Source organism: Camelus dromedarius, chromosome 7, assembly GCF_036321535.1.
Source record: "Camelus dromedarius isolate mCamDro1 chromosome 7, mCamDro1.pat, whole genome shotgun sequence".
NCBI lineage: Eukaryota > Metazoa > Chordata > Mammalia > Artiodactyla > Camelidae > Camelus > Camelus dromedarius.
Window position 1 is genome coordinate 64,574,464 of NC_087442.1, and position 17,015 is coordinate 64,591,478.

The 17,015-nt window shown below is 38.6% G+C and overlaps 1 long non-coding RNA gene across 3 annotated transcripts in view; it reads left to right on the forward strand.

Moving 5' to 3' along the window:
- Nucleotides 1–17,015, forward strand: part of LOC116153975 (uncharacterized) — a 445,662-nt gene that overhangs the window by 208,469 nt on the left and 220,178 nt on the right. Inside the window, exon 1 of one of the 3 annotated variants that reach the window (XR_010381709.1) lies at nucleotides 9,732–9,907. The exons of the other annotated variants lie outside the window; for them this stretch is intronic. This is a non-coding gene — a long non-coding RNA (uncharacterized LOC116153975). Of the gene's footprint in view, nucleotides 1–9,731; nucleotides 9,908–17,015 lie in introns of those variants that run through there. 3 annotated transcript variants of the gene reach the window in all.

Here is a 17,015-nt window from a genome sequence, read left to right on the forward strand (position 1 = left end):
GATGAACTAAGCAGAAATTCTGAATCTAACGTTTTAGCTTAAGTAGCTAGGATGCATCTAAAAGTTTGGTTAGTTTGCTGAAACATGGTCCTAAGATGACCTCCACTAATTGAAGTTGAAATTTCTGGAGTTCCTTGTACTGTAGAGGAAGATATTCAAAGTTTAGAAAGACTGTGATTCAAGAGTGGGTCTATAATGTAAGACCTGTGTCCCCAGTTCTGAACTATGTCCCACAGGAGGGTCCAGAGGATGCTCCTTTCATCAAAGCTCCAAGAAATATATTTGTAAAGGAGCTCAGTATCCCTGGAGAGCTCTGTAGATCCTATTCTCTCTAAGTTAGGACTGATAGTGGGAATGTTGTCATCAAACTGGACTTCTCAAGTTCAAAGGGGATGTTGAGAACCCTGGGTGGCAGACATCAAAAGGTGGCACCTAATTGCCAGAAGCAGGATGAGTGTAGTTTCCATACTGGACAGCAGAGCTAAAGAAGTAATCAGAATTTGACCTCCAGAAAGATCTTTGATGATCATGGTGTCTATAAAACTGGAATATTTTTATAGTCTCCTATAGCCTTACTTGAATTGTTTAAGTGGCAAGCTCTAGGTCTAGAAACAAAAATCTGACTTGAATAACAGCAATAGAATCATGTCATCTTAATCAGTTCCCAAACTCAATCGATTTCCCAAAATTTCCAGACCCAGAGTTCCTTAAATGAGGAGAAGGCCAGGTCTCCTTGAAGAAGGATCCTTTGACATAGCCAATATTTTATACTGGGAATCTCGACATTCCTCAAAGGGACCTATTGCTACTTACCAGAGTGGTAAATTGAAGAAGGGGAAATAACCAGTGTTTGGGGGAGTTACTGGATACTAGTTTCATGACAGACATTTATTCCTAGAAACCCCAAATGCCATTGGGGTCCACTAGTCAGAGAAGGGGCTTATGGATGCAAGGTAATCAGTGAAGTTTTTATTTGGACATTAGTCGGCCGGTCCTTGAATCCATCCTGCGATTATTTTTTCAGTTTGGGAATGCATCGTCTAAATGGGCATACTAAGCACTTCCAGAGTCCCCACGTTAGTTCCCTGAGCAGAATGATGGCTATTTTGATGGCCATGTGGTAGCCCCTAGAACTTCTATCTACCAAAATTGTAAATCAAAGACAATAGTACATATTTGAGGTCACTGTAGAAAATACGGCCACCATCATGTGCTTGAAAAATGGTGACTCACATCTACACAACTTGTATATTGGCTTCTGCAATAGACAGATAGATCTTGGAGAATGTCAGTGGACTAGCATCCCCTAATTGAGTGTTAACTCCAGTTCTAGCTGCTATTCCTGATGTGGGTTTTTGGGAGGCAAACTGACATACCCTCATAACTTGGTATGTAGCTATTTACTTGGAAAATGCTTTTTTTTTTTAAACCCTATATAAGAGCTAGTAGAGATCAGGTAGAGTGGTGAAATGGTCTTTTGAAGACTTTATTACAGTGCCAGCTAGATGACAGCACAACACAGGATTGGACAGTGTCCTCCAGGATGTGGTGTGTTCTTTATGTCGGTGTCCAGTACATGGTCCTGTTCTCCTAAAGCCAGGATTTGTGAGTCTTGGAATCAAAGGGTGAAAATGGGAATAGATCCTCTCACAGTTCTTCTAGTGATCTATTAGCAAAATGTTGGTTCCCTGTCCCAGTGATTTTTGGCTCTGCTTGTTTAGAAGTCTCAGTTCCCAAGGAAGTAACGCTTCCATCAGGGACAGAGTACTAGTTCCCTTAAGGTGGGAGTTAATACTGGATACTTTGTGTTTTTCATGATAGTGAATCAACAAGCAAAGAAAGGGATGCTGTCCTGACTGAGGTTGTTTATCTATATTATCAAGAGAATGAGTGTGTTGCTGTGGGGGTTGGAAGGAGTATGTGTGGAATACAGACATCTTTGGCATGCCTCTTAGTACTTCCATCTCCTGTGATAGGAATTAGTGGGAAGACTATAATAATCTAATACCAATGACCCAAATACTTCAGAAATGAAGGTTTGGGTCATCTCACCAGGTGAGGAAACTTGAGCAACCAAATAGCTTCAGAGGTGAAGAGCAAACAGAGGCAACATGTAATGGGTAGTGGGCAAAGGAAGGTGTAAATACAAGCTACAACCACATGACCAATTAGGAATGAGAACTGTAATAGTTACGTTAATTTCTTACTTATTTTTATATGAATTTACTTGCACTTTATATTATCACTTGTAATATATTGATCCATTCTTTTCCATTGCTTCCCCTTCCATTCCTTTACTATCTAACATGAGATGTATTCAGAAGTGGTTAACCTACATTACAGAACATCAAATAGGGTGTATGATGCTGATCTGCTGGCTCATCTCATTGGAGCAGGGCATCATCTGTGCTTGCAGATTCTCCAGGTCTCCTCTCTTACCATCTCTGAGTTCCAGGCCAGGCATGTGTGTAGCTCTGTGATGAAGGGTACCAGCTTCATCTGTAGGTCACCAGTGGGATCAAGGTTAAAGCACTGAGAGGCAGACACACACTCCAGTGGTTTAACTTTATCTTTGCAGGCTTCACTCTGTCTTGTTCTACTCCTCTTTACATCCACCTTTTCTTCTCACTGTGGGTTTTGCTGACCTATAGTGACTTTGGGTTCACCAACCAATGCAGAGGCAACAGCTATTTGTAGATTTCTTCATCAGGGTCCCTTCCTGTTCAGTGCAGCTCGTCCCAACCTTTGTCTTCTGGAATTATACTGCCCTATCTTCTCCCACAGTTGGGAAAAGTCTCACATCTGTAATAAACTTGGGCTGGGTAAAGTCTCATATCTATAAAAAAAAAATCCCTTAATAACACTCAGATTACTGGAACCCTAATATAGCAGTCATCCTGATCATTAATACCAACATTTACCATGTTGCCAGTATTGCTACATTTTAACTTTTTCTAGATCTGAATTTTAAACTATAGACTATATTTATATTATTATTAGGATTTTGGTTTAATTAAATAAAATATTGTTAGCTTTAACAAAATGTGCAACATTTATAACTGTGAGGCTGAGGTTAGGTTTTTACTGTTTCTTCATCCCTCACCTGCTGAACCTAACAGACCATCCTGAACAAAATACGAAATAGAAACAGGATTTTTTCTTTAATTCTCACTCCCTGGAGCCAACTGTGGATTGTGATTTTCTCTCTTAGTTATGTTGTTGACTTTTGGGTGAACCTGTAACTCCTGTGCATGTATTTTCGGAGGTTGACACTGAGTCCAATATTATAGGATCATGGGGAGAAAGTGTCAGCTTTGCTGTGGGGGCTTTTTGTGCCTGAATGGTTAGACCATATTTAAATGCTAGTAGTTCTCCTCAGTATGGGTATTTCATTGTGCCTGGAGCACAGTGTTTTTGCTAGGCCATGGTCCACACATTAGAAAAAGAAATGAGGGGAATTTCTTTCTGCTTTTATCCATTGTAGGTTTGATATGTCACATGACATGCTTCTTAAATTTAGCAGAGCTTAATGCTTCCCTGTACTGTAACTTTCATCCAGGAAGATATCTAACACATAAACCTATTTGGGTCCTGGAGAGAGAATCTTAGGTAGTTTTATCATAGCAGAATCCACTTTTGACTCAAAACCAGTATATCCATATTATATTGTAATAAAAGAATTGGGCTACATGGAAGCTGTTAAATAAATATTGTAATGCAGGGATCCTAACAGTGATCAAAGTTATATCAAATAAGCTTACTATAATGATAGGTTTGCATAAAACCTCATAGGTTCTCTGAATATCATTGTGAACCATCCTTGTTCATACGAAATTTGTAAAAATTGCACTATATTGCTTGGAGCTTTATGTAACATTATGTCTGGGACTACAGAAAAAAAAAGATAAAAGATTTTTTATTTCCTCAGAGGTAAAAATTGAGACAGTTTTTAACAAGTGAGGGAATGTATTATTTTTGCCATACATATAGGAAAGAAAAATACCTCCTTTTTACATTTGGATTGGAAGTCATTCAAAAGTCAGAAATAAAGAGGAAAAAGATTTCTTGAGCTTTGGCCTAATTAGATGCAGCCATGATCTGGTGTAGCATTCAACCATTCAGTATGTGAACCTAGCTGGGATGAAATACAGCTAAAAAACAATAAAAGTAGGGGGAAAAAACCCATAATAATAGTTGTCTGTAATGTTTATTAAATTGGTCAAGGACTTGAAAGTAATATCTTTGATAGGTCAGGTCGTAAATTCTCTAAATTTGACAGCCCACTCAAAAGGAAAATGCAGGCTTTCAGACAGCTGCCGACTGTTAAAGAATTTTTATCACTGACTAATCTTACCTTGTGATTTAGGAGATGCTAGGGATTACATGAGGCTTAAGTCAGGCCAGCTTCCATCATTTTATCTCCTGCATCCTCTTTTCTGTGTTTTGCTGCCATCAAGAAGTTACATAAATATTCCCAGGGCATAATCAGTCAGGCAGTCCATCTTGTCCTCTAGGCTGGCTGTGAGGTCATTCTGGGAAAAATGAAGGCTTTAGAGGATCAGGCTATGCATTGCAGGAAGCATTAACAAAAGGTATCTCCTCATGTGCTCAGATATATTTTACTGAAATGATAAAAATCATTTCTCAAATTGCAAATGTTGGACTTGATCTATCTGGGCTCACAAAGATTGAGAAAACGTGATTGTGTTTCTGGACAGATTCTTGCTTCTGGTTCATCTTTTCAAACTCCAGAATGATGAGAGGAAAATGAAACTCTTGTTTCATTCCTTCCCATTTCAGTATTAAGAGTATATGAATCAATTTCCTTTAGCTGTGTTTATACTCAATTTGGCATTTATTTTCTTTTATGATAGTTCAACTTATTTTTATAACAACGATTTTACACCTGGATTTGCTGTGTTTTAAACACACATACATCGTTCTTTTTCCCTCAAAGGCAAGCACTGAGAAATCTCCCTGTGTACTATCTTCTTGAATATAAGATCAAGTAGACACGGGCTGAAAGATAGTCCTGTTGTTTACTGCATCCTCTTTAAGATACAGATCAATTTGCAGGTAGGAAGAAATGTTAAGCTAAGCATTGAGAATCTATCCTTATTCCTGTAAAAAGGGAAAAAGAAACAGAGGAAGAAACTGACAGGAAGTGTTTTGGGAGAGGAAAGGTAGAGTTTTAGAGTTGGAAAGCCCTTACAGGATGAATCATTGAAGAAAATACAATTGGGTGTTAGTGCCCAATTTTTGGTATTTGTTGCAGTAATGGATTGTGTTGATAATGTGTTTCAGTCATGCTAGAGCTGGAACTTTGAAATATATCTCTATGTTTATAATAATGCCCCTTAAAATTTAAGACCTAACACAATGTTACCTAGAAATTTCCATACACTATAAACAGACATATGGTTAGTCAGGTAGATGGTACCCTAGTAGATCCACGGAGATAGGTTGTGTGTTTATTACACACATAGGCACCTTGGTGCCTACTGGAAGTATGGCAGGTGCTCAATAACCCTTCATTGAAAGAATGGATGTTATTAGCTCAGAGTCCTTGATGTTATTATGTTATTATGCTCCAGGTCACTTTTGTCTGCTGGCAAGGAGAGCACTGAGGACCAGGGAGGTTGTGACCCACTCCGGCTGCCCTAGTTAACCTAGAAGAATCAGGATTAGAATCTAGGTCTCCTCAAATAAATTTCTGAATATTCACTTAAATCTTTTTTTTTTCACTCTGATCCCTGCATTGCAAAAGCAAAACCATAGCTGAGAAGTACATTAGATCATGTTACAAAGCTATTTTTGAATTTCTTTATTTTACAATATACTGTAAGAAATAAAAACTATGGAAAAAAATGTAATGGTAGTAGTACTGGTTCATGGATTGTGTATTCCTACATGTAGCAGCCATATCTAACAAATGCTATGCTCTATTTTCCAAGTTTTATTTTTCTCGGTCTTGTAGCTCCCTTGGATTTTACTGTAGTAACAGTGTCATCAAGTAGTTTTCTTGGATTAAAAAGCAGTTTTCTTGGATTAAAAAATGATACCAGCATTTTGAACAAGGAAACTAAAAAAAAAATCATTTTATTTTATTCTAAATTAAGGTATAATTTACATGCAGTAAGATTCACTGCTTTTAGTATGTAGTTCTGTTGAGTTCAGGCATGCATTCAGGCATGTAACTAACTACTACCACAGTCAATACATAGAACAGTTCTACCACCTTAAAAAAATTTCCCCAAGCCCCATTGTAATCAATCCTTTCTCTCAACCCTAGTCCTAGTAGCCACTGACCTGCTTACTGTCCCTACAGTTTTGCCTTTTCTAGGATGTTACAGAAATGATATCACCCAGTGTATCATCTTTTGAGACTATCTTCACTTAGCATAATGCATTTGAGATTCACCTACTTTGTTGCAAGTATCAGGAGTTCATTCCTCTTTTTTGTTTTTTTTAAAGTGTTCTAAGTCATTTATTTGTTTATTTATATTGAAGTATAGTTGCTGTACAATATTATGTTATAGGTGTACGATATAGTGATTCACAATTTTTAAAGGTTATACTCCTTTCGTAGTTATTAAAAAGTATTGTTATATCCCCGGTGTTGTACAATATATCCTTATAGCTTATTTAATACCTAATAGTTTGTACGTCTTACTCCCCTACCCCTTTGTTGCCCCTCCCCCTTCCCTATTCCCTATGGTAACCACTAGTTTGTTCTCTGTGAGTCTGCTTCTTTTTTGTTATATTCACTAGGTTGTTGCATTTTTCAGATTAATATCTAGCATATAGAAATAGCTTATTCAACTCAACATCAGAAAAACAAACAACTCAGTTAAAAAATGGGCAGAAGACATGAATAGACATTTTTCCAAAGAGGAAATGCAGATGGCCAACAGGCACATAAAAAGATGCTCAACATCGCTAATTATCAGGGAAATGCAAATCAAAACCACAAAGAGCTCACACCTGTCAGAAAGGCTATCATCAAAAAGAACAGAAATAACCAAAGTTGGTGAGGATGTGGAGAAAAGGGAACCTCCTATGCTGTTGGTGGAAATGTAAATTGGTGCAGCCACTGTAGAAAACAGAATGGAGGTTTCTCAAAAAACTAAAAATAGAACTATCATATATGACCTAGCAGTTTCATTCCTGGGTATATATTAAACAAAAACTAAAACATTAAATCGAAAAGATACATGTACCCCAATATTCATAGTAGCATTATTTACAATTTGGAAGCCATCCCTTCCTACCGCAAGAGATTCAGACGTCGTGGGCTAAGGCGGTGGGGATTGCTAGATGATGGAGAAGTTCTCTCTGGCATCAAGAGATGAAGCGAGTCTGCAGAAAGCTGCCCTCTGGAGCATCAGAGAAACTGGTTGGGGAATAAGCCCCCTTGGGGCCAGTTGCCATACCAGAGGAAGGGAAAAATCACCCTAGGACTGAGAAAATAAGCCCCTTTCTATGCTATTTCTTCCAGTGTCCCTCTTTGTCTATTGACAAAGCCTAACATTGTGCCAGCTAACAAGGGAGAGATGTTCCCAGGGATTTTGCTTCACTCTAAAAATGCAGGACAAAGAATTGTGGATTTGGAAGAAGCAAGACATTGATAACTGGCACCTGTGCCAAAATAAACTAGTTGCAAATATACAAGGTATCTTAGGAGACTTGTCCACATAACAGCTAGAAAACTGGATATAGAACAATCTTCCCTGAAGACTTCACTGAAGAATCTTTCCTCGCCTCTCCCAGCTAGTATCTAGTGGCCCAGGTATAACTCAAGTCTCTGCCTCGATCTCTGTGTGGGCTTCTCTCTGTGTCCTCTCATCTTGTAAGGAGGCTCACCCTAAATCCAGGATGATTTGATCTTCAGATCCTTAACTAATTACACCTGCAAACATCCTCTTCCCAAATAGGGTCACAAGTTCTGCGTGGACACAGATTTTGATGGACACTGTTCAACCCACCACAATCATTATACACAATTCAATTGCATTTGTACCTACTAACAATGAGCACTTGGAAAATATAATTTAGAAACTCATTTATAATCACAACTAAGAATAAATTCAGTAATGAATGCGCAAGTCCCTTATACAAAAATCTACCAAACATTGTTGGGAGAAGTTAAAGAAGACCAAATAAATGGAGAGATAGACCGTGGTAGCTTGAGGTGATCATATCAATGGTTGGCTTGTGGCATAAGGAAAATTTGGGGTGATGTAAATGTTCCAGGTTTGATGGATATGGTAAATATATACATGTGTATAAAAATTTCGTTGTTCTATGCACTTTAAATGGGTGCATTATATTTTATGTAAATTATAGGATTATGTGGTTTATTAAAAAAATCCAAACAACCTGATAATAAATAATCTCAGCATCCAGTGTTGAGAATGACTGCTAGACTGTGTGTTCTTCACAAGAGAATGGGACTTGAGAAAGTGCAGACATTTTTAACTCCTTATTAGAGGCTTGTGGCTGGGGAAAAGGATGCCAATTTGGGTGATGCCTGAACCACTTCTGTCTTCCTCCAAAGCCCATCCTGAGTACATAGCACTGTGTGTTATGCTCCCTATTTTCCAGATTGTTTCTTCTTGCACATCACTCTGTAATTGTTTGCCTCTGTGTCCCTAATAGACTGGGAAGAACGCCTTCATTTAATCTCTTATTTTAGGCACCTGAAGTGATTGGCCCTAGGTCAGTGTCTGCAAATTTATTAGCTCACGATACAGAAAGATCAGGGCTGTGCTTAGGAATTTGGATTAACACCTGCAGGACCTACTGGCTATCACACTACTGTTTGCTCCTAATATGGTTTCTAGCAGAACATTCAGGTCAAGTTGAAATAAGAAAGAATCAAAGTAACAAAGGGTAGAGTAAATTGTTTAAATCTCAAACTGAGTTATTTCTGGTTCAGTTTCGAGTTCTAGGGGATGATCTTTATTAGTCCTTTGATATAATCTAAACCAGCCATTCCATTTTGGGGGAAGAATCAGTGTTAAACTTGCCAGCACAGAAATTCTTTGCCACAGTTAGCCTCACATTTGATACCTCTTAATCAGGTTATAGCAATGGGTTATACCTGAGCAGGAAAACTGCTCAGGGGTAGAAGCTACTAATATGCATTTGTTCTATTTAGCTGTATTTTCCCCTATAACTTTGTGTTCTAGACCCTGCAGTGATTGCTTATTCCCTTCTGGGGAAGTTCAGAGTTCTGACTTCATCTGTGGGGTCTCATGTGACTGGAGAGGGGGGAGGGTCTAAATCTCTTGGAAAACACACAAGCACCTATTTTCTAGCACTGTATTATACCAGCAGGGAGGTGCTCTTTATAGTTATAAACCCTGCATTACAGTTGAAACTCTGCATTACTTTGGGAAAAAAGAGAAATTGCTTTACTTGAAACGTCCAATTGAGCCAAATGTTTTGACCTCCAGTATAAAAATCAGAGTGGTCGCCGACATTTTGTTGTCTAACAGCTGTTTCTCCTCTTTGTTAACGACACCCTGATTCTCTTCAGGTTGCAATTAACCAGCCCCAGGTGAGGCTGATTTACAACCAGATGGAGGTGGCAACCCCATCCCTTTATCCACTGATTGGTCTAAGTGTGAGCATGTGGCTTACTTCTAACCAATGAGAAGTAACGGGGAATCTGCTGGGGAGGGTTTCAGGAAAATGCTCTTCTGTTGCGTTTGAGAACTGCACGAAGAGAGCGCTGCGCGACGGGGAGCTGCTTTTCTTCCCTTCTTTCTTTCTGCCTTGGTGCTAGCTCCTGGAATGCATTCCCTGCCCTTGTGCTCCCTTAGGGAGACCATGTCCTCACCCCTCATCTCTCAACGGGATATGCTGCTTGCAGAGGGCAGCCAGCCAAGCTCTAAGGAGAAGGGTAAGCAAATACACCTCTCGGGCCTCACGTTCTGGTCTGGCGTTTTTGCGTTATCGCACCAATCCTACTACTTCAAACTTATTGTTACATGAGGAAGTGGGATAACGTTCTCATTTCAGCTTCAAATGATCAAGTATTTTGTTACTTGCTGTGGAGAACATTCTGACCTCCGATGCGTTGGTTAATACAGACTGTTGGTTTCCTCCTCTCCTTCCCTCCTATAAAACAACGTCAGCCTCATTGCAGTGCTTACAACTGAGTTTCAAGCAAGAGTTAAAGTTGCTACCTCTTTGCAAGTTTTTAATATTCTTGAGAATCTTTAGAAGATGGAGTCGGTTCAAAGTAATTATCTAATTATGCATTTCTTGGGTGTCTGTTCTCACTCAGTGAAGATATGTTAAAATAATGAGGCCTGAGGCCATTGTTTATTTTTAGTGCTTACATTTAAACATTGTTTTTCATGTCCTTAGAGTCTGAAGTAAAAAGGAAGAAATAGAGAACTGAATAATTAGAACCTGATGTTTCACTTGGTGTTAGCAAGAATGTGCTTATGTGTTTTCCAATCAAGGCAACTTTATAAAGTACTTAAACAATACCTTTACTTTGCTCTTATTTCATGTAATGTTTGTTCCATGATTTATTTTTCTTTTATTTTTAAGGAAATGCACTAACTTTCTTTATAGACCCCTATAAGTAATTTACATCCTGACAAATGACTGCCTGGTGTGCAAAGAGCAGAGTATAGGTGGGGTTGGGCCACTCATTACTCTGACTTGCTGGCAGCCCAGCTGCACCTGGAGGTCCAGGTGAAAAATCTTTCTTCCTCATTATGTATGCTCAAGTACCTTTTGAATATTTCAAAGATTTATTTTTCTGCCAGGTATAGATGGCCCCCATTGATACCTTAAACCCTAGTCAGAAAGCTACAGGGCCCTTCGTATTGCTATTAAGATGGAGTTGTTTATACTAAAATGCATTGTTTTATTTTTCTCCTCTTTGGTACGTATGCCCTTTCTTCAGGTAGCTAGAGTATTTCCGCAATATGTAGTGTGTCTGTAAATACTTCATTACTGCAAACAAAAATAGCTTGTACTCTTTTTGTGGGTCAGGGTAACCAGTGGCTTTGTGAGCATCCCCAAAGCTCCTTAAGGGTAGTTGATTAATTAGGGAGTTGAAGTGGAGATCACAATGATGTTGGTTTGATGCTTCTTTGCTCAGGTTTCTTTTGGAGGAAACCTTCAGAATTACTTAATGTATACTTAAGTCCTAGTCTCTGACCACATGGACTTCCATACTAATTATGACTCAGAGGCTTGTACTTACAGATCTCACACAGATTAAAAATATTTTAAGAGAATTTTTTTTAATTATCCAGTAAAAAATGCAGAGTAATATCCCAGATAAACTTTATAATTTTTTTAGTCCCTTATCTCTAAAGAGTATCTTTATTATACTTAGTGTTTGCAATTTGAATCTTGTATTAATCTTTTAAAGTTTTCATTGACTTTATACCTGAATATTAACTACTTTAGGCTAAAATGGAATGGTAGTCTTTATTTCTGATGTCTAAACATCTCTAATCTCTTTTCTCTTAAAAAGGGCCATCAGTTTCCAAATAAAGTAGTGGTAGAGGCTGAGATTATGGGCAAGAATCCCCAGAATACTAAACACGGTAAGTGTTTTCTAGTGAAGCTGGAGAGGCTGTGCCAGTGGTTTTAGATGGAAAATGGAGAGTTGGATTTTACCAGATAGAATGGAAGAATTTAGTAAAATGAGAAAGAAATTCTAAGAGATGAGGTTATGATGATGTAAGAATTTTCACTTTTAACCTTATTCTTATATATAATTCAGTGTTTAACAAAGTACCTCATGGGGGCTTGAGATAGAGGCAACATACTAAGTAGTACAAAGGTATTTCAATATTTCAGAAGTGGATACAGTCCTTCCAAAGAATGCCAGCTAAATAGTTGCACTGCCTTCTTGTAGTAAGCATCCCACATTGCTGAGAGCTCAGAACTTGGTGCACAACAGAACACAGGGTGCTGACACCTCTGCTCTAACTGTATCTCTTTTGATTTCTGAGCAAATAAATGCTTTGTTTTTAGCCTGCATTATTATTTTTGTTGGCTTTCTGGTCTACACAAAAGTTGATCTTGTTTTTTTGTCATCGTTATAATTTTAAAAAACCTATTAAGGCGGGGTTGGGTAAGTGTTTAAGGTATAAATTCAAAAATACCAGACTGAGTGTTCTAGTTTTAGAGTATCTGGTTGTACATTTAGGAAATAAACCCATTTTGAGTTTATTTTTGTATATGGTATTAGAGAATGTTCTAATTTCATCCTTTGACATGAGGCTGCCCAGTTATCCCAGCACCACCTATTGAAGAGACTGTCTTTTCTCCATTGCATATTCTTGACTCTTTTGTCATAGTTTAATTGACCAAACTAAATGGAAATCTCCTTGACTGTATCTTTTTATTATATAATATTAGCTTTCCTGTCAGTGCTATATGTTTGGGGGCAAAATCATTTCCCACTTCAGAGTCAACTTAACCTGACAACTCATTCTCTCCTCAGACCACTCCTATTTTGCTACCCTTCTCACTGGTTCACCAAAATGGCAGATCTCCGAAGACTCCCATCTCCCGAGCCAACAGATAATTTTAAGTCCTCTTCCGTGTACTCCCAGCAGCATTTAACCACTTGACCTCAACTCATCCTCAAAAGGCTCTCTTCTGTTAGCTTATGGACACCCTGTTCACACTTTTCCTCCTACCTCTCTAATCATTCCTTTTTAGTATTCATTGTTAGTTTCTCCTTTTGTTCTCAACCATTTTCCCCTCAAGTGATTCTAATTACTTCCTCTGCCTTAACACTATAGTCTCCTATCTCACAAATTCATATAGAAGTCTTCTGAGCTTCACATTTTTGTACCTAACTCCCTGTATGACACTTGTGTTTAGGTGACTCCAAATAATTTTGATCTTAATATACCTGAAACTGAACTTTTAAATTTTTTAGTTTTGGATTTACTCTTCTTCCAGGCTTCTGTATCTCAGTAAATTCCACCAATATCCTTATATTTGATCCTGCTAGAAATGAAGGAATCTACCTTGATGCCTGTTTCCCCCATACCCTCATATAAATCCATGACCACATTCCATAGGTTTTGCTGCCAAAGTATATTTGGAATGTGGCCACTGTATCCACTGCCACGACGAGTTTACTGAAAACTAAAAGTGTGTCCCCTTTAGCCACTACATCAGCTTCCTATTTGGTCTTTCCTCTTCTAATCTTGTCAAATTGGAATCCATTCTCCACAAACCTAGGCAAAGAAATATATTTGAAATAGAAATCAAATTTTGTTATCTCCTTCTGGGTAACTGAGTTCTCCCAAGGGGTAAGCACCAAGGTACAATTAAATGTATGTGGATTTTATTGGGCAAACACTTTTTTAAAATTAAAAAAAAATTTAATGATTGAAGTACAGTCAGTTTACAATGTTGTGTCAATTTGTGGTGTACATCATACATATACATACATATATTCCTTTTCATATTGTTTTTCATTATAAGTTACTACAGGATATTGAGTACAGTTCCCTGTGCTATACGGAAGAAATTTACTATTTTATATATATTAGGATCTGCAAATCTAAAACTTCCAATGTATTAGGGAAACCCTTAGAAGAAAAAGTGGGAATGGAGCTGGGAAAGGTTAAAGGTTCATCAGACTATGATACAGGCTGATTCCAAGAGAAGGAGAGAAGGAAAGAAGGTTGAGTATTAGCATCTAAAGACTGTGCTCAGTCTGATGTGTCAAGGCTGTAGAAGTGCCTTTGAGTCAAAATTGCCTCTCAAGAGTCTGTGTCTCTCAGGAATTGATCTGCTTTGTGTGTGTTGTGCACTTGGTCGTGACTTGAAGCAGCCTGTGGGAAGTGTGGCCTTAGGGTATATACTGTTGTGGATGTTACCATGTCACAGCTGGGATCTTTGAACAGTGATGCCACCTAGAGTTGGAGAACTGTGAGGCACATTCTCATTGCCATCTGTGTTAGTTTCCTTGGGCAGCTGTAACAAGTTACCACAAACTGACTTAAAACAACAGAAATGTATTCTCTCATAGCTCTAGAGGCTAGGATACCAAGATCGAGATGTTGGCAAAGGTTGGTTCCTTTTTTTTTTTTTTTTAATTTAATTTAATTTTTATTTTTTTAACATTATAAACTTTTTTTTATTGAGTTATAGTCATTTTACAATGTTGTGTCAAATTCCAGTGTAGAGCAAAATTTTTCAGTTATGCATGAACATAAACACATTCATTGTCACATTCTCTTTTGCTGTGAGCCACCACAAGATCCTGTATACATTTCCATTGGTTCCTTCTTGAGGGAGGGGGAGGAAACCATTCCATGCCTCTCTCCTAGTGTCTGGTGGTTGCTGGCAATGTTTGCATTCCTGGGCTCTTAGATATATGATTCTAAAGCCTGGCCCCATCTTCATACTGCCCCCTCTGTTTTTGTGTCTTCATGTGTCCTCTCATCTTATAAGGACAAAAGTCATTGAATTTAGGGCTAATCCTATCCTAGTATGACCTCGTCTTAAGGAATGACATCTACAAAAGCCCTATTTCCAAATAGGTCACATTCTGAGGTTCAGGATGGACATGAATTTATGGGGAGACTTAATCTATTAAATTGATGCACATCCATCCTTAAAACTTAATAGAACACAAATACATTAAAATGAGTGAGTTTTAATGAAGATGAGTATTATATAAAAGATGTCATTGGGATGATGTAGGAAGGAAAGGGAATGCCTCAAGTCAGCGGAAATGTGAGAAAAGAGGCTCTGGGTGTCCTAGAGATGGAGTATGATGTTCTACTGGAGTGGAAGAGATGCTTCAGAGTGAAAATATACAGAGCCTGACAGCTGATGAAATAGAGGAAGTGAGGGAAAAGTTTAAATGCTTGATCTGATTGAAGGGCAGTAGTGGAAGAGGAAAGGATGTTGAGTAAGACAGCAAACTGGTAAGTTCTTAGCAAAGAGATAAGTTAAATTTGGGGCATTTTGACTTTGTGGAGGTGGAAAGAACAGGTAAGTAACATGTTTTAAGGTTGAAGATGTTGGAATCATAATGAAGGAGCTCCCTGAGAAAGGAAGGGTTATTACTAATCTTACCAGTCTTGGATTAGAGATAGTTAATATCCCTTTTCCCTAGACATACAGGCATGTTTCTGAATGGTGAAAATCCTCTTTGTCCTTCTGTTCATAGCACATCTCTGAAACAAGCCAAAGCAACAAACACGAACCAGTCACTAAACTGGGGATAGGAGTTCAGGGTTCCTATAAAACAGTAAAATGGTGTTCCTGTTCTTGAAGAGCAAAGTATCCTGGGCATGAGTCAGAGGAAGCAGAAATACAGGCACTTTAATTCCTTGTATGTCTGCACTACGGAATAGTGCAGACTCTGTATAGTGCAAACCCTAAAAATCTGCTCAGTAAATTTCAAGCAAAGAAAAGCTCAGTTGCCCTTCGGATGTGTATATTGCACAAAGTTGAGCTGTTTGGCAACATTTTCTTTCACAGTACTTTTATGCTCTCAATCAAAGCAACGTCTAAGAGTTTCTCAGCCTTAGCACTATTGATATTTTGGTGTGTGTTTCAGGGGCGGGGGGTGTGCTGTCCTGTGCATTGTAAGATGGTTAGTAGCATCCCTGACACTACCCAGTAGATGCCATTAGCAAACCCCCTTCGCCCTCTGCCACCCAGTGGTGACAGCCAGCATTTTCTCTAGACGTGGCTAAATGTCCCATGAGGACAAAATCACCCCTGGTTAAATCTTAGCTGTCACATTAAAGATATACTTTGCAGAGTAAGAGCTCTTAAAATGATAACGTAATGAAGGAAATCGGCTAGATAAATTACATATCAAGCAAGGAGGATTTGACTTGAAAGCTCTGAATACTGCCAGCTTTGCTAATGACGGCTGTATTGCAGCCAAGGTGCAATGGCTATACTTGAGAAGTCTCTCAATCACCAGCCAGGTTTTGGAAGAAGGATACAACAACAAATGGCTGCTGCTTTCTCATCTCCTGGACCTTAGATTCCATTGAGAAACTTTCAATAGGGAGATTACCTGATTGCTATCTATGACCACAAATGGATGCCTAAGAATTTTCAAATTAGTCTATTTCACGTGCCATCTTGTTTGTAGTTTGCTAAATGTCTTGGATGAAATCTCTGAAGGTTGGAAAAGCCCAGGAAGGCTTTTTGATGTAACTCAGCTCTCTTACTGCTCAGTCTCATTAACATAAATGTAATTGACACCTCCTACTTATTACCAGTATTGAATGTTGGGTTTTGAAAGATTTTCTGAGTTGCAGCTGGGATTTCTCGGTAAGATTTGTCGGTATTTTTTTTCTCTCACTTAGAGTCTCATCACAGCAGGTTTTCTCTCCCAACATTATAAGTTCAGTGGAGCTAGCATGCTTTCTCCTTCCTAATTCTCTTTAGCTTTTATTTGTAGCTTTGTTCTGTGGGGATTCTGAGCCTACAGCGAGTAAAGTGTGGCAGATATCAAAACTGCTGACACTTTTTCCGAGCAGATTGAGAGAGCAGCCAAATTTCAGGGCTGTGCTTAATTTGAAAAATTGGTTAGGAAGTCTTGCATGCAGGGAAGCATCTGGGATGTTTGAAAAACAGCACTGGTTTTCTGAGCTGGAAAGAGGAGGCTGTTGACCAGAGAGAAATGAAACGGGCATGCTGTTATGCCTTCAAGCATTTTTTTTTCCCTCACTTTCTTCCTTTTTTTTTTTTTTTTTTTAGCACATATCTTCTGCTCCTTTTATCATTGAAGGGCTTTAAACTATCATCATGCATCCTCCTATCTCTCTGAACTTGACGGGAGGAGAGTAACTTAGAGAGGCTCAGATGCAAGAGTACCTGGCACAAGGTGCCTGTCGTCCATCACACTTACTCCCCACTGCTGTTACAAATGCTAAATGGCAGCGTCAGAAGACTTCTCCCCGTGGTGTCTCCAGCAGGAGTTTCCTTGACTGTATAGTAATCAGACGTGACCAGATGGTGATGAGTCCGGGAATACTTTC